We start from the raw sequence: 26,988 nt of genomic DNA, 5'->3' as shown, positions 1-26,988 counted from the left end.
TATTAGCTCTCTAAATGAAAAATTGGATGTTTTGCAGGTTCATAAAAATGAAGAATTTGATGAAGTGTTTTGTTCTCATGACCGAAAGGAGCATCTCATAGATACTCACTCTTCCTTATCTACGATGGAAGTAGCATATCAAAGAGGTGAGGAAGTTGCAACAAAGTCAAAACCATGGAAATCATGGCCTACAAGTATGGTTCAAAACACTTCTTCTCCATTCTCTTACTTGCATAATCCATTATGGAATACTAATGTGTTAGGGCAGCCATGTCAATCTAACCACCAGCAATTTTCTCTACAAGCTTGGCATGGTTCACCTTATGATTGCATGACTACTCTCCCCCATCTTGTAGCACAAGAACATTCTCCATATTCTTCACCAGCTCTTCCACAACATCCCGCTTGCATACCAAATTCATTCACTCAACCCAATCAACCACATCATCACAATGCTCCATTCCTTACACATTTTCCTGCTCAACTAATTCCACACCCTCACCACAATAAACCAGTACAACATGCTTACAATATTGAACTACCAAATTTACCCACCCTTCCCACCCATTCTATCTCACATGTGTTATTAGAGAAAACCTACAATGAGATTCAGAATGTTTCAAATGCAAAAATTGTAGAAGCTATGGAAGAAAATGAGGTTTCTTTTACTATGCATCAACAAACTATTTTAAAAGCTCAAAAACTTCATGATATGATCGATATGGGAAATCAAGAAAATAAAGGATACATTGAAGATTGGTTTCACTCCATCATTTGTTTGCAACATCACTCCATGCTTCAACAATTTTTGATATCATTTTTTCAAGGGAAGATGGCTTCTCATACCCTAATTTTCATTAATATGCATTTTTCAAATTTGGGTATGTGTATACATGAAGCCTTATTTCGAAAATGGCTTCACTGGAAGTACTCATATACGTAGTAATATTCATTTTTCAAATCAAAATAGGTTAGTGTAGAAAATAAAACAAATAAATGAATAAATAAATGCATTTTGTTTTTCCATGTAAAACTAGTGTTTTTGTTGCAACATGCTATGCAAATCAACATTGGTGATAATTTTTTAATTATTTTGTGTATGTAGATGACTTATAATGGAAATAATAGCTCTACAAACACTCATATTAACTTTTATCACCAATTTGAAAAAATGCTTGAATATCATATTTTTTTGGCTTGTGGGCTTGATGGAATTTCTGCAAAAACAGTCGGGACAGTCATGTTTTGAGGGACCAAAAGTAAATATTTTTAAAACCTGTTTCTACCCTAGGTAGCCCTTGATGTCTAATTTCTAACCCAATTTGAACCACTCAATTTGGATTTGAAACGAAAAAGTTAGAACCAAAACATTGACCGGATATCTAGCGGGCAGCTCAGGAACAGAGTTGGGACAGTCAATTTTTGGAGGCCTAAATGACCATATTTTTAAAACCTGTTTCTATGGTAGATTCCCCTATGAATCTAGTTTACAATGCAATTTGAATCACTCATTTTCGATATCGTATGGGGAAGTTATGATCAAAATACTGACTGTCTATTGTAAATCAGCACTCTTAAAACTATGTCTTTCTGGCTGTTCCTTACAGTATTTGACCTATCAATTCTTCTTGTCTTCAAAACCTGTTTCTATTGGAGATAAATAAATGAATATATTTTCATTTCCAATTTGAATCATTCGAATCCGACATCAAACGAAAACGTTACGCTTGAAATATCAATTGTTGGTCTAAGCCGGGTAATCGACAATGACTCTATTATGCAGGTTGTTCTAACTAAAATTGACATATCATATCATTGAATCTTTAAAACCTGTTTCTAATGGAGATAAAGCTTTGAATTAGCTCTCATTTGGCTTTGGAATCACTCAATTTCGATGAAAAACAAAGAAGTTGTGATTAAAACACTGCAGGTTAGTATGATTGGCCACTGCTCTCCCGCGGGTAACAAATAAATTTTACTTTGTTATTTTCTCTGTGGATTTGTTCTACAAAGTAACTACTTGTTAGTTTTTTACATAATTCTTGGATTAGGGGAGCCTGTATGCCTCTCTTTCTTCATGATTTAATGTTTTATTGCAGGTAGATACTCGTTTTTTGCAGGTCTTGGGAAAATAAAGAAGGTCAATTTCTGGACGAGTGATTTTTGAAAGAAATTTTAAATGAAACAAAGGAATTTCATCCAACTCATTACCCAACGGATTCATAATAGAAGAAATGAAGAATTGATTTCCATTTGAAGATTCATGTCTTGTCACTGTTGCCAAAACATTTTTCAAAAATATCATCTTTTTTTTACATAATATCATAGCTGTTGTAACTTAATTTAGTTACTTACATATTGTTTTTAGATAAAACGTTGTTTCTTTTCTGATATTTCTTATATTTTGTATTTCAGGTGTTGCTTCATTCAAAGAATAACTCATCCTCAGCATCAATGCCGTGAACAACTAATTTGTTTTTTTGCATGTTTGCATTTTATGATTGTCCATTTTGTTGTTCCTTTTCGAATGGAACAACACTTCTGCACTTTCACGTTTTGTTGTTCCTTTTCGAAATGGAACAACACTTCTGCACTTTCACGTTTTGCTGTTCCTTTTCGAAATGGAACAGCACTTCTGCACTTTCACATTTTGCTGTTCCTTTTCGAAATGGAACAGCACTTCTGCACTTTCACGTTTTGCTGTTCCTTTTCGAAATGGAACAACACTTCTGCACTTTCACGTTTTGCTGTTCCTTTTCGAAATGGAACAGCACTTCTGCACTTTCACGTTTTGTTGTTCCTTTTCGAATGGAACAACACTTCTGCACTTTCACGTTTTGTTGTTCCTTTTCGAATGGAACAACACTTCTGCACTTTCACGTTTTGCTGTTCCTTTTCGAAATGGAACAGCACTTCTGCACTTTCACGTTTTGCTGTTCCTTTCCGAAATGGAACAGCACTTCTGCACTTTCACGTTTTGCTGTTCCTTTTCGAAATGGAACAGCACTTCTGCACTTTTACGTTTTGTTGTTCCTTTTCGAAATGGAACAGCACTTCTGCACTTTCACGTTTTGTTGTTCCTTTTCGAAATGGAACAACACTTCTGCACTTTCACGTTTTTGCTGTTCCTTTTTGAATGGAACAGCACTGCTGTACTTTCACGTTTTGCTATTCCTTTTCGAAAGGGACATCACTTCGACACTTTTCATTTTTGCTGTTCCTTTTCTAAAATGAATGACACTTTTAGTTTTTGCTGTTCATTTTTCCAAAGGAACGACATTTGCATTTTCACGCTTTTTTGTGTGTATTTTTGTTTTTTTTTTTTTGTGCATTTCCTTTGTTGTTCCCTACAAGGAACACCACTTTTTGACTGTTTTTGTTGTTCATTCGAGAGCAACCCTTTCTTCCTTTTGTGGGATTATTCCTAATTCATCTCAACCACATTTTACTGATTCTCTTTTATGGCATGAAGTACACTACTTTTATGAAGACAAGAATTATGGATTCTATTGAAGCGAGTTAATATCATTCACGTTATGATTTTTAACAGGACAGCTCATTAATGATAGATTCTTCTCAAAAGGGATACAATTATTTATATATTACTTTACTGCATTGTTTTCTGCTGTACATGATCCTGATTGATCATCTTAATACCATGCTGGTTCCATCCTACATGGTTATAATCTTCTCCGTCTGTAATAAATAAGATTATGGGTATATTTTTTTCTATTGACATGTTCAACTTCTTCCACCATCCCTGCTCTTAAGGAGTACTGAGCCTCCCTCTTTTTATCATAAAAATGTGTAATAATAACAAAATTTTGTTCGCAGATGGAGGATAGGGGGTCTCATTACGAGCCAGCCTACCATGTTCATAAGGTTGTAAGAAAGTGACATTCCCATTATGCCCACCACACCAGGGTTATGATCCATTGGATAGCCAAATTATCCTTGGAACAGGAGGTCTCATCACGAGCCGGCCTGATCACTTTTGCTACATCCCAGTGAATGGCAGTGTGATTATCTGGTTACCACGCCAGCACACTGATCTCTTCTGTAGAACAGCGCTGTAACTCCCCATTTATAAATTGAGGATGCTAGCTCATATGGGTTAAAAAGCAACCTTGCCGAGGCTATGAACTCCTGCTGGCAGCAGCGGCTCTGCTTATGGTATTGAAGTTATATCTTATCGTCAACTATTATTATAATACCCTTTTCTTATTTTTCTTTTTATCAGAGAAGTTATTTCCTTAACCTTTTCCCTGCTTTGAACCTTTATGCATGAGAAATTGTTTTATGATCAATCACATCATTTTCAGCTAGAATACCATCAACAAAGCATCTTTTTAGCATATTGTTGTCCTTTTTCGTTTTGTGTAAACTATCATCAATCCAAAGCATCCTATCTCTTATTCATAACTATCTTTACACACTTTGCTCTCAATATAACCATACTTTTCACCGTCCTATCATTGATAAGTGTACTCTGCTTCACTGATATATTGTTCATTCCATTGCCTTGTCGTCCGCACCACCCCTCTCACATGCTTTATGGTTATGGAACCCATTTTCCAACTAGAGGGGGGGAATGTATGCCTTATGGGATTGCATGTGATATGATTACTACACTCTGCCATAACTTGTTGATTTGATAAGTTTTTCTAATTGAAATTTTTGCATGCATTTTATCTGTTGCTATTCAAAACCAACACTATGGATTCAAGAACATTGTATGCACAAGTATGATTTGTTTACAGGAGAACAACAAGTATGCAGGGGAAATTCTATTCACAGCATGCCCACACTATTGCAACTAACAGAAGCGGCTCGAGCAACTTGCGAACATGAACAACTCTTCAGACATTATGTGCTTACCTGGATTCCACCTTTTGCATCACTTTCAGCACCAACTTTGCCTACATCAGCTTCACCAACTGTCAATACATATATGTCATTCCACATTTTTCTTTTGGAGGTAAAACTTGAGGTAAAATAGCATAATTTTCTGATTTATTACGAATTTAGGAGAATTTACTGAACATCCATTTTGAGCATTATTTACCATCCTTCCTTTCATAGTTTTTACCACTTCCCATTTTTCAGCAGCATATCATTTCCGAGTATGGGGGAGTGTTCCTTCATTTCTTTCTTATGACCATGTCATTCATATTCTTTATCATCCATTGCTATTCTTATTCATTCTCAAAACCTCCCTTATTTCATGTTGTTTTACACCAAGCATAGAATTCAACAGCTGGTAGCAACCACCTCTCTTTGTTTTCTAGCCTCGCATGAGGGCATGCTAATTTTTCAAAGAGGGGGAGGAATTGCTACGCATGATGGATGTTTTCTATTTTCTTTCTCATTTAAGGCATACAATTTCAGTGTAGAAATTGATTTCCATAATATTTTAAAAAAAAAACTATGAACTCAATTCTTGTGATCTCTAGGAAACACAGACATACTATTAAAATACACATACCTGGATAATTTCAAGATAAATTGGTTCATAAAATTTTGGAAATCATGCACTCTCACCTACAGCTATTTTGTTTATATCTCATGATCCGTGCATCAAAACAGTCCGATTTTTGGATCATAAAAGCATTCATATATTATAAATCTACTTGCCAAATTTCAACAAAAGCTGGTTTGTAGTTTTTGAGAGAATGGTTAATGAAGTTTAATGTTACTTATATCATATTTTGTTGCAACTTCATATATACATATAGTTGAATGTCAATGTAAAAATTGTTATGCCTTCATCAAGTTTACTAAAAGTGAATATTCATTAATTAAGGAAGAATTCATTTGTTCTATCCATTTCATGAGCTAAGATGAACATATTTTTTATCGCTTGGTTAACACATGGGTTTTTGTCTTTGGGTTGCATGAAGACATGCAATATATTCAGTTTTCGTTGCATGAGGACATGCAACATATTGAGTGTGGGGGTATGTTGGGCCATGAATATGACCACTTTGTAACACTTATTTCATCCATTTTTACTCTTCTCTATTATATCATCTGTTATAATTTATCATTTAAATCCATTTTATAAATGATTTATGCTCTTATGAATGAATATTACCTATTCTCCTTTATTTCTAATAAATTCATGATTATGAATTATTTTACCAATGATAGTTTAATAAGTTGGTTATAACATTATTTACCATTTTTAGCCTCCAAGATAATTTTCAGATTGAAGATTTGATTTTTAAAAGCGCCAACTCAGAAATTCGTTGGTTTAAGGAGTGACAGTTTTGCGGTTGAGATTCTGAGCAAATGAAGGCGAATTTGAGAAATCTGGAACATGGGTTTTGTCCAGAACGGGCCCAGTTAACTTTATCAAAGAACGGTTTGCCCAAATTCGGCTTGTACAGAGAGAAACGTAGGGTTCTTTGAGCACGATTTTCTCAGATTTGCTGTTGCGGCCATCCTCCAAATCTCAGCTGCAAACCCAAATTCGTCTTGCTTTTGTTGAGAGATGAAAGGAAATATATTTTCTTTTTGATCATCTGGTTAGAGTCAACCCAAATTTGTAAAAGAAATCATGTTGTAATTATCTATGTCATAACTGCTCTCTGATCTTTCTCTATTTAAATGAAAACAAAGATCAGAGAGGGGGAGACTTCAGGATGACTTTGGGGATTCGAATGATGGCGAATTGATGATTTGAATTAGAGATTCAGAAGCAAGGATTCATGATAGGATAGGAGGAAGGAAGGATTTTTTTATGTTGTAAGTCTCAAAGCTTCAAGTATTGTAATAATTTCACTATTTAATGATTAATACATGATTTGGGCGTTGTTGTTCACTCTTTTCCTTCTGAAATAACCCAGCAGTGTCCGCTGGCGGCTAAGGGCCCAGCCTCTGGTGGAGTACGCTGCTGCTGTTGTGTATCATATCTTTACAATTGCTGTTGTATTATTATACTGTGATTTATGCGTGGTTTGCTTATCTTTATTACTCGGTAATCTGATATATCTTTCATATGTTATGTTATGCTCTGTTATGATAAATGCACTAATGGTTTTTCTCAGGAAATCTGTGTAATGACTCTGCATTGTATAATTGAATCTTTTCAGAGTTGATCGCATGCTTTTAGTCTCAACCAGTTATTTCTGTTATAGAGCGTCTGTATTGAATATTACTGTCATTTGATTCATTTGAAATCCTGGTTATGGGAATCCGAAAGTAATCTTATTTTATTTGGAAACATAGCCGTATTATCCTTAATTGTCAGATTACTATATTAGTGTGAGGTGTGCATATATGATCGATGAGTGTTTTTCCATAAAGTATATCCCATCCAGTTTGCTTGAGGAGTGAAGAGTGTTATTTCATAGCAGAGTGTGAGTAAGTTGGTTTTGACTCGCAAGATTTAGTTCTTTTAATTGCTGTTTCATTTACTGCTGTTCTATTTCCTTTTGCTATTTCATTTTACTTTCTGCCATTCCATTTACTTGCAATTGCTGCTTTGGTGTCAGAGAAGGTCTAAAGCTGTAGTGAGTCAGCAAGTCGCTGATTAGCTCCCAGATCTTTGGTCCATCCTCTAATTTCCTTTCCATCAATTTCTAGAGGAATGAGTTATTGCTACTGTATCCTCGATTGATGGTTGTTTTAATGAATGATTTAGTTTAGAACATTTCAGTTTCTTGTTGTTCCAATTAGATTTCTTTTTCAAGCATTCATTTACTTTTGGGTTTTAAGCACTATACTGCAAAACATTACTCTTGAGTAAATAGCCGCCTTAGACTGAGTACACTCTTGAAATACAAAGTCCTCCCTGGGTTGATAATTAATGTGAAGGTAATTAGGAGTTCAAAAGACACCTTTTTATCACTCCACAACCGACTAACTAGCCTAGTCAAGAGCATAATCCCGAAGGGCAAGGAGGCAGCCCACGAGGAGGCGTATAATGGCAATGGACACAGTGAGGGTTAGTCTAGACACTCTCCTCACGTCTGGCACACCCACCAACAACCCCGTCAGTGACCTCCCAAGTTGGATATGCATAAATTTGACGGTTCTCACCCGTCAACATGGATAGCACAAATGGAGCAGTATTTCAATCTGAATAACATGTTAGATGATGCGACTCAGCTTATGGTGGGGAGAATGTACTTGGACAATGGAAGGTGGCAATGGTGGGAATGGCATCAACGTTGCAATGGACCTTTTCTGACTTGGACCAAATTCAAAAAAGCTCTTCAAGACCGCTTTGACCAGGAATCTTCTTTTTTGGGTCGTCTTACTAAGTTCCGACAGACTGGTATAGTGGATGAATATATTACAGCTTTTGAAGCCTTAGCCTTCCGCACTTGGGGTCTCTCAGATGTGTTCTACACGGAATGTTTTATCAGCGGTCTTAAAGAAGCCATCAAAGCCCAAGTCCTACTCCACCACCCTCCCACATGGACGGAGGCTTGCAAAGTAGCTCGTAACGTGGAACGTACATTAGCAGCCCAGTACAGTCGCCCAAATTTCTCCGCTAAAGGTCGCCCCCCACAGGCTCACAACACGACTCAAACACTTAAGGTCCAAAAGGTGTCACCTATGGAAATGGCCGAAAGAAGAAAGCAAGGACTATGTTACTACTGTGATGAAAAATTCTCCCCAGGTCATAAATGTAAGGAGCCCAAATTTTTTCAAATTAATGCCACTAACTATAGCTCAACAGAGGAAGATCCACCACTTGAGGAACATGAGGCGCTAGAAGAAGACAACCAAAAGGACAATGTCTCTGATGAACTAGTTATTTCACTGCATGCTTTGGTAGGGATTTCTTCACCTCAAACTCTAAAAATCAGAGGTTTTATTAAACATTGCCCAGTAGTAGTCTTGATTGATAGTGGAAGTACACATAATTTCATCCATCAAAAAGTTGCAAAAGCAGTGCATTGTTTTGTACGAGCAGTTTCTAACTTCCAAGTCCAAATTGCGGATGGGGGCACAATGAAATGTGAAGGCCGCTGTGAAAATGTCAAACTTCAAATGGGGGATTATCAATTGAAAACCGACATGTTTGCCATACACATGGGAGGTTGTGACATTGTGCTCGACGCTGAATGGCTTCGCACTCTTGGGCCAATCACAATGGATTTCCAGGAGTTATATATGAGTTTTAAGAAGAACAACTACACACATACCCTCCGTGGACTCCAAGAGGGAACCCCCTCTATCATCAGCTCGCATAGGATGGAAAAATTGTTAAAAAAGGGCAATCATGGAGTTATAGCTCAATTTAATGCCATCTAGGCAGTCGAAACCAAGTCTCTGCCAATTCATCTTGAGATGCAACAGATTTTAAATAACCATCTACCGGTCTTTGAAAAGCATCATGAGCTTCCACCCTCGCGAGGGGAACATGATCATAGCATCACCTTAGTTCCAGGGGCCCAACCCCCAAATGTGCACCTATACATATATCCGTTCACCCAAAAGAATGAAATAGAAAAAATAATCAAGGAACTTTTGGAAGCAGGTGTCATTCGTCCCAGCATTAGTCCTTATTCATCCCCAGTGGTCATGGTGCTCAAGAAAGATGGGGAGTGGCGGATGTGTCCCGACTTCAGGGCCCTCAATAAGTTGACAGTCAAAGATAAATTTCCCATTCCGGTGGTTGACGATTTGCTGGATGAACTCAATGGGGCTCAATTCTTCACTAAGCTGGATCTTCGCTCAGGCTACCACCAAATTCGCATGAAGGAAGTCAACATTCCAAAGACTGCTTTCGGAACTCATGAAGGCCATTATGAGTTCGTGGTCATGCCATTTGGTCTTTATAATGCCCCCTCTACTTTTCAGAGCCTTATGAACCACATTCTCAAACCATATCTCAGGAAATTTGTCCTTGTCTTCTTCGATGACATCCTCATCTATAGTTGCACTTGGGCCGCACATCTTCAACATGTAGATCTACTCTTGCAACTACTCCACAAGCATAAATAATTTGTTAAGATGTCCAAGTGTTCGTTTGGCATGGAAGAAGTTGAGTATTTGGGCCACATTGTGGGGCGTGAAGGTGTCAAGGTGGACCCCAAAAAGATCCAGGCAATGCAGGATTGGCCTCAACCTAAGACCTTGTAGAGCTTGAGAGGATTTTTGGGTCTCACAGGCTATTATCATAAATTTGTCTGCAACTATGGTCGCATAGTGAAGCCCCTCACTCAACTCCTAAAGTAAAATTCATTCTTCTGGAATGAGGAAGCACAACAGGCATTTACTACTCTAAAAAATTCCATGTGTTCCACTCCAGTCTTAGCACTACCTAACTTCACCAAATCTTTTGTCATTGAATGTGATGCTTCGGGTACAGGTATTGGGGCGGTCTTAATGCAGGAAGGGCAACCTTTGGCCTTCACAAGCCAACAACTAAGTGGGAGGAATCTGGGCCAATCTACCTACGAGAAGGAAATGATGGCCATCTTACATGCAGTAGAGACCTGGCAACCTTACTTATTGGGGCGATGTTTCCAAATCCGCACAGATCATCACAGTCTTAAATATTTTTTGGAGCAACGCCTATCCTCCCCACAACAAAATAAATGGCTCGCCAAAATGCTGGGATATGATTATGAGATCATTTACAAGAAAGGGAAAGACAATAGTGTAGCAGATGCATTATCTCGCCAATTTGAGGAGGAAAGTACTCTGCTAGCAATTTCCCTCCCCATTCTAGAATGGATTGAAGAGGCTCGCAGGGAATGGTTTTCACATCCCGAGCTCTCCCAACTCATTTCTCAATTGCAGGTAGATCCAAATTCCACCAAGGGCTACTCGTGGCAGGATGATATTCTTCGCTACAGGGACAGAGTCGTAATATCACCAACATCCACCCTCAAAAGTCGCATTTTGGCAGAATTGCACTCATCTCCCATTGCAGGACATTCGGGCTTTCAGAAGACGTATGCTCGCACCAGAAGATCATTTTTTTGGACAACCATGAAAAAGGACATCCTTACTTTCGTAGTAGGATGCGATCTCTGTCAACGCCACAAAGGGGAAATCGTCAACACACCAGGCACATTACAACCATTTCCCATCCCGGCATCAATTTGGACGGAGGTTTCTATGGATTTCATTACAAGTCTTCCAAAGTCAGGAAACAAGTCAGTCATCATGGTGGTTGTGGACAGACTTTCGAAGTATGCTCATTTATGTGCCCTACCCCACCCGTTTACACCAACTTTGGTCGCTCAATCTTTCATGGATCAGATTTTCAAATTGCATGGCATGCCCACTTCTATTGTGTCTGATCGCGACCCGATCTTCACCAGTAATTTTTGGCAGGAACTCTTTAGGATACAAAGCACTCAACTAAAACTCAGTACTTCCTATCACCCGCAAACGGATGGTCAAACTAAAGCCGTCAACAAATTTCTGGAAACCTACCTTAGGTGTTTCACTTCAAAAAAAGCAACATCTTTGGGTATAGTGGTTACCTCTGGCTGAATGGTGGTATAACACCAACTATCATGCCACCACCAACATGATTCCCTATGAAGCAGTATATGGTCAACTCCCTCCTTCCCCTACTTCTTCTCTCAAGGGGTGCTCAAAAGTACAAGTGGATCAACTCCTACAACACCATGCAACCATGCTCGCCCATCTTAGAGAGAATCTTCATCAAGCTCAAAACCGCATGAAGCAACAGGTAGACCAACATCACTAAGAGCGCCAATTTCAAGAAGGGGATCGGTCTTTTTGAGGCTGCAACCATATAAGCAAACATCACTCAAAGACAAGGGTTGTCAGAAACTATCTCCAAAATTCTACGGACCATACCAAGTACTTCAGCGCATTGGAGAAGTGGCTTACAAGTTGGCTTTGCGACCTACTGCAAAAATCCATCCAGTTTTCCATGTCTTGTGCCTCAAGGAAGTGATTGGGAACAATTGCAGAATTCAAACCAGTCTACCTGAATTGGACGAAGAAGGTTCAATCTGGCTCCAACCTGAACAAGTCCTAGACACACGAGACAGGCATATGCAGGGCCGCATCATTAGGGAAGTCCTCATCAAGTGGAAAGACACCTCTTCGGAAGATGCAACTTGGGAACCAACAACTATTCTTCAGTAGTTTTCGCAGCTTCAGCCTTGAGGACAAGGCTAGTATTAAGGGGGAGGGCATGTTAGGGTCCCACCCTAACCCCCTTATTTATGTAATGGGATCAAGTCATAGTCAAGAGTCAATAAAGCCCACATTAATAATTGTAAGTGGTTAACTCGCAATTAATGACGGGACCACAGTTAGTTGCTAATGGGTCGTAGTATTAGATAGATGGTAATAATAAAACCCATGGTATCCTTGGTATTGCATGTATGAGTCATATATAAAGGATAGAGACTCCCTGCAAGGAGCATTGTGTCTTATTTTTGTATCGAGCTCTGCTCTATTGGAGGTTGCCCCCTCGAAGAGGCCAGTGAACATTGCTTTCTCAATAATAAAGTATTTGCTGTTGTCTCTCACTGTTCTATGTTCTGGGTATCTTTCTTCGCATATTCTGTATTTGGGTATCTTTTACAGGTTAAGAGCATAACACCCACTCTATAATGTCAATCATATGTGTTGTGAACAATTGATTGTTATGAAACCATCTCAAGAAGAGATAGAAAATATAGATCAACGCCTTAGAATTCAGCCTCTTTGAGGGGGAAACCTCCTTTACATTACATAAATGAACAATTCTTGGATGATACAAATGACAAAACCTCTTTTCTATATATAGGAGTATAAGGAGTCACAATATAACCCAACCGACCTAACAATAATAATATAAAGCCACAAAAATAACAATAGAGGGATTCTATGGGGCACAGTAATAACAATATGGGGGCAATAGGGGCACAACAATATTAATAAGGGGTATAACTACAATAGTAATGGGTATATCACCAGTATTATAGGGACCCAACATGCCCTTCTCCTTCAAAAAAGTGTTGTCCTCAATGCTTGAGTAGTTCTGGATACTTCTGTATAAAATTCTCATCCTCCCATGTGGAATATTCAGCAGATAAGTTCTTCCACTTGATAAGATACTCCGAAATTGATCGATTTCGTAGCTGTCGAGTTCTTGTTTCTGTGACTGCTTCTGGTTCCAATATAATTTTTCCTTCCTTGTCAAGTTCTGGCAATATTTTTTGAACTAGGAGCTTATCGCCTATAACCTTCTTTAAACATGAAACATGGAAAACTGGGTGCAATCGACAAGCTGCGGGAAGCTCCAATTTGTATGCCATATTAACAATCTTTTGCAACACCTTGTACAAACCATAATAATTTGGTGATAATTAATTGTCCTTCTTAGCTTGCTTGAGGGACATTTGCTTATATGGTTGTAGCCGTAGGAATACCCAATCACCTACATCAAAACTTCTTTCACTGCAATGTTGATATGCCTGTTGTTTCATTCTATTCTGTGCCAACATGAGGTTATCCTTTAAGAGTTGGAGGAGTTGTTTTTGATGTTCAATGTGATGTTCCACTGCCTGAACCTTAGAATTTTCTCTTAAATATGATGTGATGGATGGTGGTTGATACCCATAAAGTGCCATAAATGGGGTCATTTTTGTTGTTGTATGGAAGGAAGTGTTATACCACCATTCAGCCAGAGGCAACCATTTGACCCATTGTGTCTATTTATCAGATACAAAGCAACGAAGATATCCTTCCAAAAATTTGTTTACTATCTCAGTTTGCCCATCAGATTGAGGATGATAAGATGAGCTATGAGCTAACTGAGTACCAAGACAAGAAAATAATTTTGTCCAAAAATTTCCAGTGAAAATGGGATCTCTGTCACTTACAATAATCTTTCGGTTTCCATGTAGCTTTTGAATTGTTTCCATAAATGCAATAGAAACTATACTGGCTTTAAATGGATGTGATAATGCACAAAAGTGTGCATACTTGGTAAGTCTACCAACTACCACCATGATGACACTCTTTCCCTCAGACTTGGGTAAGCCTGTGATAAAATCCATTGAAACCTCCTCCCAACGTTGGCTTGGAATGGATAAAGGTTGTAATAGACCCGGTGTCTTAATTGTTTCAACTTTATTTTGTTGGAAAACCAAACATTCTGCCAAAAAATTTTGAATATCTGATTTAAGGCCATCCCAAAAAAATTCCTTCTTAACCCTGTGGTAAGTTTTTAAAAATCCTGAGTGCCCTCCTAAGGGAGAAGTTTGCAATTCCATAAGAATCTTTTGTTTTAGCTGGGAATTCGTAAAAAGTTATAAGCGATCTTTGTACCATAACGAATCATTTTGCCAGCTAAATGTATCAGATGTACTGGAATCTTGTTGTAACTTTCGAATAAGTGCCCACACTTCTTCGTCATTCTTCCATTCCTCCCTTGCTTCGTTTATCCAATCTGGTTGGATAATAGAAATGGCACACAACAATGCTTCCACATCCTCATCCTTTCTTGAGAGTGCATCTGCCACCACATTTTGCTTCCCTTTTTTGTAGATGATTTCAAAGTCATAACCCAACATCTTTGTGACCCACTTTTGTTGCTCTTCAGAGGATAATCTTTGTTCTAAAAAGTATTTAAGGCTATCATGATCCATTTTTACCTTGAAGTGTCTTCCCATTAGGTAGGGTCGCCATTTCTTAAGTGCATGGAGTATTGCCAACATTTCCTTCTCATAAATAGCTTTGCTTAAAAACTTTCCCTTGATTGGACGACTTTCAAAAGCAATGGGTCTTTCATCTTGCATTAGAACAGCACCAATTCCATTTCCTGAAGCATCACATTCCACAATAAAGGTTTTTGTGAAGTCTAGTGTAGCTAAGACCGGTGCTTGGCACATTGCCTCTTTAAGATGTTCAAAGGCCTTTGTTGCTTCCGGAGTCCATGAAAATATATCTTTCTTCAATAATGTTGTTAGAGGTGCTACTATTCTCCCATAATTCTTAACAAACTTGCGATAATACCCTGTCAACCCGAGAAATCCTCGCAGATGCTTTATGGATGTGGGGATTTTCCATTCCTTAATGGCTTTAATTTTGCTAGGGTCTACCTTAACTCCTTCATGAGATACAATATGACCCAGATATTCCACCTCCTGGACTCCAAAGAAACATTTGGATCTTTTTGCATATAATTGTTTCTCCTCCAATAGTTGTAGCACCCTGTCAACATGTTCAACATGATCCTTCCAAGACTTGCTGTAGATTAGTATATCATCAAAAAATACTAACACAAATTTTCTAAGGAATGGTTTGAAAATTGAATTCATCAAACCTTGAAATGTTGAAGGTGCATTGGTAAGGCCAAAAGGCATGACCAAAAATTCATAATGACCCTCATGAGTTCTAAATTTTGTTTTTTAGAATGTCTTCAGTCTTCATTATGATTTGATGATATCCTGAACGAAGATCCAACTTGGTGAAGTAAATTGATCCATGCAATTCATCCAGTAATTCATCAATGACAGGAATGGGGAACTTATCTTTAATAGTGAGCTTGTTGATCTCCCTATAATCCGGACACATGCGCCATGATCCATCCTTCTTGTGCACCAATACTACTGGAGCAGAGAAAGAACTTTGACTCGGTTGAATTATACCAGCCTCTAGCATTTCTGCAACCATATGTTCAATTTCACTCTTTTGGACATAGGGATATCTGTACGGCCTGATGTTTGGAGGAACACTTCCTGGAATCAGATGAATAGCATGATCATGATCACGCATAGGTGGGAGACCTTTGGGAGTCTCAAATACCTTGGAATGATTGTCCAGGACTTTTTGGAGATCTGGAGAAATAGATGATTCCAATGTGGAAACATCTAGCGAACATAATTGTGCAATTACACCTCTTTGTTCCTTTTTTAGAAGCTTTGTCATACCATTAGAGCTGATTATCTTTCCTGGTTTCCCTGCAATACCCCTTAATTCAACTTCCTTTCCTTTCGTAGAAAATTTCATGAAAAGTTCTTGAAAATTAAAAGCTATTGTACCCAAGGATTGTAGCCATTGGACTCCTAGTACAACATCAGCACCTCCCATTGGAATGGAAAGCATTGGACTAGTCAATACATATTCTCCCATGGATAGCTTGATATTATGGCACTTTCCAAGCAATTTATTGTTCCTCCATTTGCAATCATCACTTGACACTCTGGTGCTGGATATAGGAAGCAATTCAATTCTTTTGCTACCTTACAATGAATAAAATTGTGGGTGCTTCCTGAATCAATCAACACTATTACCTTTTTCTTCTTGATTTGTCCTTCTATCTTGATGGTTTGAGGAGTGGTAATTCCCGCCAATGCATTACAAGATATGGTCGGATTTATTTTTTCTTCATCTAGGCTTTTTTCCTAGAGTATATCCTCTTCTTTTGACCTTTCTTGCTCCTTTTCTTCTTCCTCTTCACAATCTATGTAGAATAATTTCTTCTCAGCACACTTATGACCTTTAGTGTATTTGCTATCACAACTGTAAAAAAGCCCTTTTGCTCTTTTTTCTTCCAATTGTTGTGGTGTCAACCTTATAGGTTGTGGAAGACTAGGGGCAACAACACTTCCGTCTTTATAGTTGTGAGTGGTATGCTTCCTGGTTGCCATAATTTTGCTTTCCATTTTTCTTGCTAACCTGAATGCCTTCTCTAATGAATCAGGTTCCCAAAGGCGAACATCATGTTGGATATTATCCTTTAAAGACCCTATGAACAAATCAATCCTATGTTCCTCTGGAATGTCTTTTACCCTTATGTTCAATTTTTGGAACTCCTCAATGTGCTCCATTATTGAACCCTTTTGTTTGAGACTTATCAATTGGCTAAAAAAAGTGTTGCTTTTTGTATCCTCATAATGTGCTATCAATTCTTCCGTAAAAATTGCCCAAGTGATAAATTGTTTACGAGAGCAAAGCCATTGATACCATACAAACTGATTTGGTTCCAAATATAAAGTTGCCATACGTACCTTTTGTGTGTTTTTCACATTATTGAGATCGAAGAATTGCTCCATCTGTAATATCCATGTGACGGGATCCTTGCCATCAAACTTCCTCATATCGATTTTTGGAATATGGTGAGTCTTCGATCCAACATTAGAGTCTATGGAATCATGATTAACATTCCTTTTGTTCTCATCATGAGTTTCCTTTAGTACCCATTCACCATTAGTGACCATTTCGTGTAGCAACTTATTCATATTTATCTTCAATTCTTCCATCTTATCATCCATGCCATCAATTTTAGCGTCTATGCCACTCACCTTAGCTTCCATGCCATCCATCTTAGCTTCTATGCCTTTCTTTAAACAATCCATCTTAGCTTCTACACCTTTCCTTAAACCGTCCATCTTAGCTTCTACATCTTTCCTTAAACCATCCATCTTAGGTTCTGTTGCTTTTTGTGCAAGTGACACTTGTTGCACTTGTTCTTGTAATTTTGATATATCATATAGCATTTCTTCTTCTTCTTCAAGAGTCATGCTACATCTTTCAGGTTCCTTACTAGGTGTTTGAATTTTCTTTCCTCGAGGCATCAGTTACTGATAATAATGCTCTATTATGCCCTTTGAATTCCTTCAAAATAAATTTTCAAACCAAGCTTAAGCAAAAATTTAAGAAACTCTACACACCTTTTTTCACTTTGTAGGAGCTCGATATTGCTTCTGATGTATCTCTGTACTTTCCAATCATCTAGTTCTGAATTTGTGACTTGCAGTAGCCCTATGTGTCCTCTTTCCAATGCCACAAGTCTGACCCAAATTGGATTTTCCAAGGAAGATTTATGCAAAATCTCCCACGCTGACTTGATTATAGACTAGTTCAGTAGAGTGAAATTGTATGGCATTCCACGAGTCATTGTTTTGACCTTTAGATCTAAAAAATTCATACAAGAAACTACAGTCTATCATATTTCTGTACCTTCTTACGAAATTTTAATCCGATCCCCAGAGAGAAAGTTATGACGATTTTTCCCAGGTCACCTGTTTGGAATGTAATTCAGGAGTCTGCAAAAAGACCAACTTCCTTAGATCATATCTCCTAAAATATAGCGCGAAAAGCTCTGAAATTTGGACCAAAGGTTCAGCACGATTTCTTGTCAAGTGGGTTTTTTTTGCAACTTCTGAAACATTGCAGAAAAAAGTTATAGCGAAAATTCCATGATGACCTTTTTGGAGCAGCAAAACCCTAGAATCCAAAGTTCTGATACCAAATGTTATGAAACCAGCTCAAGAAAAGATAGAAAAGATAGATCAACGCCTTATAATTCAGCCTCTTCGAGGGGGAAACCTCCTTTAAATTACATAAATGAACAATTCTTGGATGATACAAATGACAAAACCTCCTTTCTATATATAGGAGTCTAAGGAGTCACAATATAACCTAGCCGACCTAACAATAATAATATAAAGCCACAAAAATAACAATAGAGGGATTCTATGGGGCACAGTAATAACAATATGGGGGCAATAGGGGCACAACAATATTAATAAGGGGTATAACTAAAATAGTAATGGGGTAATCACTAGTATTATAGGGACCCAACATTGATACAGGGATAAGAACATTATCTCTTTTGTGGATAGTTATTAACATTTTAAAATTGTTAAGGTTGTAGGTATTTGTTTTCTGTTTGATTAGCACACAACCAATAACTTCAACTCTAAATGGGAAGTGGAAACCCTTCCTTGATTGATATCAGATTTTTTTAAACATTTAAGAATTTCAAAGACTGTGCTACCTATTGTGTACATAGTAGCATTACATTATGAACATATTAGTTCCATCCTATTTTTTAGTTACTATAATTATGTACTATTTATAACATACAAGTTTGCACTTCTTTGAGAAAATCAAATGATCTTTAACATAAATTAAATGTGTTTAGGTTCTAGCACAGGTATCCTTATTTAAATATGGCTATGGAACCGGTAGGCGAGGGAGGTTCGGCCTATACAACTCAATAGAATAAAGGTTTGGTCCAAAAGAGAGAACTTATTTATCTCTTGATTTAATAAATTAAAACCTTTATGAAAACAAAACCCTCCTTGAATACACATGTTATAGATATATATTGATCCTTCAACAACCATAATTATGCTTGGATTCTCCTTCGAAGAATCTTAGTTTCCCTTGACGGAGAGAAATTATTATGAATTTCATATGCTTAAATTTCTATATAAATTGTGGGTTTATTTTTTTACAGGAATTTTATAATAAAACCCGTCAACGAAACTTTATGGAGGTGGATGAATCCATAAGTCACAAGGTTTGAACTTAGGGGCTCTGATACCATTTGTAATGAACCTCTTCAACCTAACTTTATAATATTTTCCTGTAGGCACCCTAATTTTAAAATTTCTTCATTTACAGATAAGTTTCAATGGTTTTCCTAGTCTATTAAACCAATTATTCCTTGCACGGGGATCATCCCGACTATTATTCTCACAATCTTAACTTAAAGTACATCATGAAGGCAATGAACCCTTTACACAGACTCATTGGATTAGTCCTCAGGCTTAACCCACAAATTCGTCATGGTCTAAATGCACTTGTTATCTTGTATCCATTCCTGCTAGTGTGGTCATGCTACCGGCAGGCTATAGGCATAGTCCAAAAGATATTACTGGCATAATTCTTGTGTAACATGCTGAGATGACTAAGCTAGCCTCGTTAATTACATTCCTTAAGATGCATTCACATGAGTATATACCCGGAATCATAACTACTTAACTAGAAGCACTATATTCTAATTGTTACACATGGATGAGGGTTACCACCAAATGTTAGTTTCAATTACTATCTCATCATTATTAAATGTCCAATTTAGAATAATGACTTTACAGAAATCCTTAACACTAACACCCTGTAGCTATCATTCTCCAATTCCTTTAGTAGAGTCAAAGGAATACCGACATGCACTCCTTCCATAATATAATTACATAGCATATATATGTTCTGAACCTTAGGCTATAAAGTGTCAAGCATTAGAACATAAGTATTCATCTATACTTCCTCATGCATAGTGATTCATTATCAAAATAGCACATAAGTGGCAGCATATACATTAATGCATCCATTCACATTTTATGTTCTTCTACTAATTTATCTTGGACTACCGTAAAGAGATATACTATCACCTCCATTCATATAAAAGATATCATAAAAGCCAATAACACAGAGAATTATGCTCATGTATATTAGTCACATGTAAATCTACAATCATTCTCATAGCTAAGAAATGCATGCAATTTATTTTATAAGCTAAATGAATTTGGAACAGAGAGGGAAGAAAACATCGTACAACACATTGCACCAACTAAAACATCACTTGGAGAACGAAGCACCACCACCCAACCATGAATCACCTATGATTTCCCCCAAGTCGAGGTTCTTGCCATGGATCAACTGCCTCCAATTGATCTATGCAATGGGTATTTAATACCCTCTTTCATGATTTAGTTTCCATTAGTGGCATCCCGCTTTTATGGATTTTTCCATTTTCCTAGGTCTTTTTTCCAAAAAAGCTTGCCTTTATCTCTCACAAGGCTTTTCCTCATAAAAGCTTGCATTTATTTCCTGCAAAGCTTTTATGTTTTTTCCTTGATGGATGTTTATCTCCAATCCATCTGATGGATATTTATCTCCAATCCATCCAAGCTTATCTAGAATCATATCTAGAAGCTTTATCATGAAAGATTTATCTCTATCCCATTCCTCAATGGGATTTGGCAAGAATATCATCTCTTGATGTCTCGCTTTTCCAAGTGATTTATTTATTAATTTATTTAATAACATATTTTTTTCCAATATTACATATCATATCTAGCTTTTCTCAGCTTAGGTTTACATATTCTAACACACAAGGAAGGGGTGTTACAAATATGGCATTTTTTAATTAATTCCACCAATTTTTACACCAATAGGTGTTCCTCTGCGAGCTTGGCCAGGGCAGATCCATCCAATCAGAGACTGCGATTTTCATCCTCCTCCTACCAATGTGAATTTGACACATGTCTCTCTAATTTTTACGTCGTTTTTGTTAACTCTTGTTACTGTGTCTTTGTTAACCCCGGTTCTAGTTTTAACATTGTTTTCATTAATCATGTTCCTATGTTTTTTGTTAAACCAGTTCTAGAAATGGCATTTAACCTCTTCCAATTATATTTTTTACGTTGTTTTCGTTAATATTGTTCATTTTTTTTGGTTAACCCTAGTTCCAAAAATATCATTTATGCTTTTTCGACTCTAATTTTCACGTTGTTTATGTTAATCTTGTTCCTACGTGTTTTTTTAGCACATTTCCATAAATGGCATTTATTTTTTGGAGCTCTGCATGCAAAGTGTCTATGTTCATGTGAAATAGTATTAAGTGGAAGTTCTTGGAAATTTCCTCGTCAATGCATTTCTGAATAAGCCACGATATTATTGTTGGAATTATGATACAGGTGTTGTCCTTGATGGCAACTCACTCAGAGGTATGATACAGGTGTTGTCCTTGATGACAACTCACTTAGATGATAGATCATAGTACAACAGGTCAAGAGAGAGGTATATGCAGGTTAACCTTTATGAAAGTGCATATACATGTAGGTTAGCAAAACAAAAGGTGCGTACACGTAGACACGCAGGTTCACAGAAGGAAAGGCACGTATATGTCGGAAAACTAAGTTTTGGTCCATGGTATTTTGGTATTGGTCCATAGTATTTGGTCCGAAGTGTTGACCCCAAGTATTGGGTCCAAGGTATTGGTTCTAAGTGGTTTTGGACCATGGTATTGAAAGAAGCCTAAACCTATATAAGGAATATCATTAGGCCAAGGGGTGAATGTGCAAGGATTGAATATCTAATGGAGTGTGAGATCTAGTATGTTGGTTATGGGTTTATGATGCTGTGCTTGACTTGAATCAAGGATGCACCTATGTGGTTGATGATGGATCGAGATCATAAGGCTTGGAATGTATTATCATTATGTGGTTTGATCATGGATAGACTGGATCTGAATTATTGACGCATGTTTTATTGTATGAATGTTATGATCTGGGTATGACTAATGTTTGGAACAGCTGCAAAGTTATGAGTAAATATGTGCAGATCTGTACGCGGGTTGGCTTTGGCAAAAGTGCGTATGTACACTAGTTTGGTTCATCATAGTAGCGTATACATTATGAAGTATGATATTTGAAGTTGCAGTTGGGTCTAGTTATTATTGCAGAGTTCTGTGTTCTACTCTGTGTTCTGGTTACTGTGTTTTGACGACAGGGTTTCGATTATTCAGTATTGGGTGATTCAGAGATTGATGATGCAAGTGTAGTTGATGATTGTATTGCAGTGGTGATTGTTTTGTATTTATGGATCTAGTATGAAATTTTATGAAACGTGGTCCTTGGAAGAAAAGAGAGGGTTGTAGCCTTCTGTAGGCCAGCGCCTACGTACTAGTAAATATATCAGCTAGTACAAGAGTTAGGGGGTCAGAGCTCCCTTCCAGTAGTAGCTGAAGAATGAGAGAAGGTTGTAGCCTTCTGCAGGTGGGTGCTTGCGTACTAGTATGAGTCTGCTCCAGTAAAATATTGTAAACATTTTTTTCTTATATTAAAGAAAACAACAGCAGGTGGTTTTTGTCCCGCATTGGGTTTCCACCTTATATCATGGTCTTCATGTGTGCTTCTTATGTGTGATGATCTGTTCTATTTTTAATGCACCTGTTTATTGTTTATATGGTTAATGAAGTTCTGATGCACTGATTAAAGGTCAACATATAATGGATTAAGTGAATCATAAGTTTACTGGATATACACTAGTTGCATTAAACACAGTTGCATGTACATGCAAGTTCCGTTAACTGAAGTAGCGTATCTGAATCTGAGTATGGAAATGAAAAAGTTATTGATTTGATAATACTAATTCACCCCCTCCCCCCTCTCAATATTATTTCCAACAATTATTTCCTGCATGTTTTCGAATCTGGGAAATTTCATCAATTTCCAACATGTTATGAAGTGTTCTAGATCGACATATACCCAAATGTCCTTAAACACAATTCTTCCCCTTGGCATGAAGCTCATCAGTATCCAAACCTTGAGCAAAGGATCTAGGATGCTCTTTTATAAGCTCCTTAATGCATTTATGAATAGTCGTATTCTACTAGTTACCTATTTATGGAATTTGGGTAATTTCCTAGTCAATGCATTTCTAAATAGCCATTGTCGACTTGTAGATATTTTTAGGTTGAATTTTTCAACATTTGGTAGAAATTCTTAGAATCACAAATTTGAATGATGAATTGTCTATAATCTTAATATTTTGAATCAATGCATTTTCGAATCTTGCCACTACCTGATATGACACATTGATTAGACAAAGTATTTAGTGGAAGTTCTTGGAAATTTCCTTGTCAATGCATTTTTAAATAGCCACAGTATCGCTGGGTACATGTTTTTGAATTTGGGCAATTTCCTAGTCAATGCATTTATGAATAGTGGCTTCCAAATGTTACTGAGAAAGACAACACTTTGAGTGGAACACTTTTAGACCTTTCTTGGAAGCTGGAAGTGCATAATTTTTGTTTCATTACGATGGCCAGAAAAGCATTTCTATGATAGGCAACATGACTTCTGAAGACTGTTGAAATCACCAGATTTAATGTTGAGGTGTGAAAGAGTGGTGAAAATATGGGATTGATATATAAGTGACATCATGCAATGACCACAACTTAATCTAGGCAAGCATAAGCTGTGAAATATTTTTCTAGTTGTGTAAGTAGTGAAAATGTCTTTGGTGGTGCTATTATTAGCCGAGGGGTTGAGGAGCTGAGCCCTTGGGGCTGACAAAAGTTTGCATATCATCCTATTTATGGATTAATTTACTTTAGCTTTTTCATAATTTGAACATGTTAGGACTGATGAATTTCCTTCTCAAATTTAAAATCAAATGAATTCTTGGTTGATGTCCGTTTTTAATTCAAGGATTCCCTTGATTAGTATTTCATGTGCTTATGCGCAAGTTTCCTTTTTACAATCCATTAACCATGATACAATTCATACCTTCCATCCTCTCAAACTGTAATGAATGTATGCGGGTTATTACATTTCTCTTGCACTCTTATTTTGAACAGGAAATGATGCACCAAGGTGCTAGAAATAGATGAGAAAATGAGAGTCTCATCAAATTTATAATATGAGAACTTTATTTTCCGTTGTAGATAAGACCTTGCAACTATGCTAAGATCTCCTTTTTCCCCTAAGAAAATTTCTATAAATTAAAATAACGTCAAAGCTACCATAAGCCAATAGTTCTTTTATCTCAGAGATAATGAAAATTTTTCCTTGTGATTTCTCATGGGGAAAGCTAAGACAAGTTGTTTTTTAATGAAATATCCCTTAGTTGGTTTTGGCTTCCTATGGAGATTTTCTATTTATAGTTCTTGTATCAAGAGTTTCTCAATAATAGGCTTACCAGAGCTCTTTAGTTGCTCTCAAATTCCATTATCATCACTCCCAAATGTTATTGGGAAAGACAATATTGCTATGAGACTCATCAAATTTAAAATCTAAAAGCTTTCTTAATTACCATTGTAGATAAGAACTTGCAACTATGCTAGGAGCTATGCTTTTCCCAAGCCAAGACAAGTTGTTTTTCAATGAAATATCACTTAGTTGCTTTTGGCTTCCTATAGAGATTTTCAGTGTAAAGTTAATGTATCAAAATTTTCTCAATAATAGGCTTACCATAGATCTTCAATTGTTCTCAAATGTAATTCTTCTAAAGGAAACCCAAGAAACGAATATTACAAACTATACATTTTATCCATTCATGGACTGCATTGTCTGGAACTTGGATGGTTTGAGTGGTCCCATTTCATCTTCATTTTGCATGAACATCACTTGCAATCTGGGATAATTATCTCTCCTCCCAAATGTATGAACAAAATGATCCTATTTTGAGAACATTTTCTCTGAAATGAAACTCGGTCATGTGTTGGGACTGTTTTTTTGGGACTTGTTCTCTTCAGCACGAAAAGTAAAGGATATCTAGGGGACTTATGTCTGAATAACACACAAAATGAAGATCACTTGCAATCTGAGATATTTTTGGCCTATGGAGCAAAGCAACATCTTGAGGAGATCCAAATTTTTCTAGCATCTGATCTAATCTCCCTAAGAAATTTTGGTTAAGGGTTTCATTTGCTAGGAAATAAGGGTTTTCGTCATTTTTTTAAGGGATTGTTGAGAAGGAAACTTCAGTTAGATCAAAAGGACCTCATTCCATACATCTTGACGTTTGTTCTTACAGGGCTTTATTTGGACTACATCATGAAGCTCTTTTCTGGAGTAACCAAACTTTTGAGGCATGGTATTGGTATAACTAGTAGCATCGTTCTGGAATCAAATACATAAAGAACATGGTATTCATCAAACTAAGAATAATTTTAATTGGTTATTTTAATATCTTTGCGGTCTGGTAGCAACATGTGGATCATCTCTTAAAAGGATGAGTTTCTTAGGGAACAAACCCTGTGCATGAAGATTTAATACCAGCAAAAGGAGTTACCATTGTTTGTTTCAAGCCCATCTCATATGATTATGTGGTCCAACATTGGCTTTTCCTTCCACGCTATATTGTCTAGCCTATTTATGTCCCTCAGTTCTGATTTCTCCAACATTGGAAAATTCCCATGTGCAGACTCACTGCTAATTTCAAAGGTTGAAAACTCATTTAGGTCCTTGCAACTCTTCAAGTGAAAGGCCTTAAAATTTTGAAGCTGAGAAATAAAATATGGTAGACTTACATCCAGCTAATGGAATAACTCAAGACTCTACAACTTCTTCCTACTTCGTACGTGTTGGGGTAGAATATTAAGTGCCACATCAACCTCAATTGTTGCCTCACTTGTGCTTTGATGCCTAATTTTAGACACCTTGGACTATGATCTTTGCTAAAGTTGGAAATTAAATTGATTCTTAAAAAAAATATCCCATACACATGACATGGAGGAGGAAACAAAGTAGTAGTTGTGACAAGTGTTATAGACAATTTTGTGCCTTACAGCTCTAAGCATGAAATTTCCATAAACCAAGGGATCCTAAGTCCCTAAAGTGTTGTTCCAACCCCTAGAGGAACAAGTTCAACAAATTACAGCTTCTCCCAGAAGTTCTCCACCAGAAATTGCTCAGAATCAGTCAATCAGGATCATTTCAGCTGCTCCACTAGCTACCTGCGTTGCATAGCACCCAAGTACACTAGCTAGGTGCGTTGCAACGCACCTAAATGCACTACTAGGGTGCGTTGAGTGGGAAATGACAAATGGCAGTGCCATTCCACGAGGTGGAAAGACAATGGAAGCTTCCAGAATCTTCCCCTAAGACACTTGCCTCACTGAGTTCGACCAAGGATGAGTAAGAGGCTCTCAGTCTCCAAGTGGAAGCAAGAACTGACAGAGAGAAGCCACTAGTCAGATGACAAGCTGACTCATCTTCTTTGCATACATCTATATATGGATCCCTCATCCCAGAGATCCAGGAGGCTGGAATTTCGTACATTGCTGAGAATTGCTGTTGGTTTTGAGATTGATTTCAGAGTATTGGGTGTTTTATGCTTTGTTGGAGGTGAAGAAGGGATTCCTTTGCTGGGAGGTTGATGCTGGATCGGAAATCATCGATTGTAACTCTTCCTGGATCTTCTTGTTATATCAATAAAACTATTTGAGTTTCTCCTACATGCTTGTGTATCATTGATGTTTGTTACATTTGTATGTTTAGCTTAAATCTGATCCTAAGCTATTTGTGAATATAAATCCATGTCTTTGTGTAGTTTTCTTCTTCTGTGATCTTACAGGAACTTGGTGAAGCTGGGCAAGTAAGGGACCAGGTAGCTGGAAGCTGTCAAAGAGGAGAGAGATCGGATCAAAGGACTAGTGCAAGACACAGGTTGGTTCATCCTATTCCTCTTCGTTTATAGTTCATAAAGAAGAATACAAAAGTAGTTTTCTCTGTTTGTTGCTAAGGCAGT

Source organism: Pinus tabuliformis, chromosome 3_2 (assembly GCF_031772625.1).
Source record: "Pinus tabuliformis cultivar Carrire ecotype Pingquan chromosome 3_2, CPIR1, whole genome shotgun sequence".
Lineage (NCBI taxonomy): Eukaryota > Viridiplantae > Streptophyta > Pinopsida > Pinales > Pinaceae > Pinus > Pinus tabuliformis.
The sequence above is the reverse complement of the archived record's forward strand: the minus strand, read 5'-3'. Positions refer to the sequence as shown.